Source organism: Arachis ipaensis, chromosome B10, assembly GCF_000816755.2.
Source record: "Arachis ipaensis cultivar K30076 chromosome B10, Araip1.1, whole genome shotgun sequence".
NCBI classification, from domain to species: Eukaryota; Viridiplantae; Streptophyta; class Magnoliopsida; order Fabales; family Fabaceae; genus Arachis; species Arachis ipaensis.
Window position 1 is genome coordinate 29,486,602 of NC_029794.2, and position 2,787 is coordinate 29,489,388.

The 2,787-nt window shown below is 32.0% G+C and overlaps 1 long non-coding RNA gene across 2 annotated transcripts; it reads right to left on the reverse strand.

Annotated features, from left to right (window-relative positions):
• Positions 229–2,567, reverse strand: LOC107624540. Of its 2 annotated transcripts, none has more exons than XR_002356459.1 (3): positions 2,291–2,567; positions 1,305–1,364; positions 229–1,210 (listed from the first exon to the last, which is right to left on the reverse strand). It is a non-coding gene; the product is annotated as an uncharacterized LOC107624540 (long non-coding RNA). The 2 variants fall into 2 exon arrangements; XR_002356460.1 differs by lacking the exon at positions 2,291–2,567 and adding an exon at positions 2,021–2,231.

Sequence of the window (2,787 nt, forward strand, 5' to 3'; positions counted from 1 at the left end):
CTCTGTTATCCAGAAAAGTTTTCCTGGAAACCAAACTATACCATGTGTTGGTTATAGATCAATTCAATGATCGTCATATATGTGAATATTATTATTTATTTAGAATAGTATAGCTTGGCTAAGAAACTCGTTTTTCAAGTAGTAGTTAATCACCTGATAACCTTTCATACCCATTTTCTCAAGGATCTTTTGACATGTAACCTTGTCATCAAAGCTGAAAAAGAAAATTAGAAACAAAAAAATAAGACAAGTTTCTTGAAATACAAGGTAGAAATCCATTTGCCAATTTGGAGATAGAAAAAAAAGAGAGAGAAACTAGGAGGTGTAATTTAACTTCCATCTAGAACTTTAGGGACAAGAACACCAAATCGATTAACAAACTCATAAAAGGTCTGTCTAGTAGGATAACCTGCACAGCTGATTCTAATAGCCTCAAGGACACCCTAAAGCAAATAACAAATAAACAATCACCAACTGTAAATGGTTGCCATTGAAGTTTCTCCTTGCATGTTTAATAAAAAGAAAGCTAATAATGACAAATATACACCATATACTCACACCACAGTTTAATTAATGAATAATGTTGAGAATTTCAAAAATAGCATGCTTGAGGACATTGTTTGTCCTCACGCATCTGATATAGTGAGGTTTGATGAACTTAGGGTTTCCATCAATGACTGAAGTTATAGCTGCACTTTTCAGGAACATGTGTCACTTGTCACAGAACATAAGAGCAAAATTTTCTAGATACTTACAACAGAGATGTCAAGGATTTTATTATCATGATTCAGAAGAGGTTAACAATGGAATGCACACCTACCCTACATCATCATGGTTACTTTCTTTAATGAGAGAAACAAGAACTTTAAAAATTAAAATTAAAATACAAAGTTACAGGATTTTCACAATTCAACAAAATCTGCAACATCAAAGATGAAAAGAAAAATTAGAAACAGAAAAATAAGATTGATAAAGAGGATTCTCACAATCCAACAAAATCTGCAGCATCAAAACTATTACAGGATTCTCACAATTCAATAAAATAATTATCAATAAAGGGAATTGAGAGTATGATATTACCTAGACAAACATAAGCCCTGCTCAAATGTAAAAACTATTGTCCTGCTCCGGATATAGTAATCAAATGAAAGGAATGAAAATGTCGTTGCATGCTGCAAGTTACTCCCTCATGGCTTGAACATAAGCCCTCCTACTCTCAGAAACACCATATATTAATTAAGTTAATTAACTACCAATTCAAACTCACAATATATATTATTCAGTTTATTAATTAATTTGATTACCTGGAGAGTATGAAATTGATAGGGAAGGTGATTCAGGTAGCATAGAATAGATACACTTGTCTGCATTAGAGATAATGAACGGCTTATTATTCCAAGAGTTACTACTATTACTAATTATAAGCTGTTGTTAAACACAAACATATTAATTAATATTTAGAATAATTAGAGGAAGACTACGACTTAATTAATTATTATATATTGTACGTTCTTGAATTTCTAGTACACTAATATAACAATTTGATTGATATCTTCACTAAAGGTGATAGTGAAAAATTTACATAAACTCACATACTAAAATTGTTGATAAAAAAATCTTTTGTTATCATGAAAAAGGAGTCGAGTTGACATTTTCAATACTTTGTCAAAAGAGATTATTGCATTAGACTTTTGGTGACTTCAAGCAAATTTTTATTTTGTATATTCTCAAATCATACTCTCTTAAATTGTACAATGTCTAGGTTCCTCTAAGATATAAGATATATAGTAACATAAAGTTCTGTGAGACATTTCTTCAAACACCTTAAATGCACTTCCAAAAGAATAAAGAACTTTCATTAAAAAGACTCGTATTCAAAAAATTTGGATTCAACATTATTCATCAAACACAACATATGAATTCATTGGCATAACAATAAAAAATCATTAACTATAATTTTTTAGCTATAATTGATAAGCCAAATGAATAAACAAATTCAGCAAAAACTAAGAGAAGTTACTTGTGCTATTGAAGTTTTTCTTTTTCAATCTACAATAAAAAAACTCCATTGCATGATGTTGATGAATCAAGGCACAATCAGGTAAGAGAACTAGCATGATAGACTTGTGAACCTATAAAATCAACCTTTCTATTTCCAAAATGATTGAAATGAGTAGTGATGCATGAGATTAACAAAAGGCACAATTTCCAGAAGACATGGATTCCATTCAATGAGATTAAATTAGACACAAGAACACAAGCATAAAACAATAGATTATGTGCTACGTACCTTGAGAATTTCCAATTCAGATCCTAGAGTAAAGAACTCACGTTGACAGTAACGACGGCACGACGGAGGCTTCGATGACAGTGGCGGAAGAGAGATCAAAAAGTCAGAGCAATAGATTGAAGATGATTAAGAGGTGGATTCAAATCTTCAGAGCAGAACACGCGATTGTGGTTTCCATCTTGAGGATAGATTGAAGAGGCGGATTAAGAAATTGAGGAGGATGGAGATGAGGCTTCACGTTTCAAAGCACCGAGAGTCAGAGCAAGAAAATTTGTGGTTTCAATTTTGAAAATTAATTGAGGATAGAATAGGTAACACTTTTTGTAAGTTTTTTAAAAAAATTAAATATATTTGTTAACATTTGGGCAATGAGGAAGACAGAGGAGTAGCAATGATCACAAAGGCAACAATGTCTTAGGAGAGCAGATCGGCGACAAGTTCAAAGGTTGCAGCCTCACTGAAGAGATATCGATAATTGAGATCGAGCGAGAGCGAGG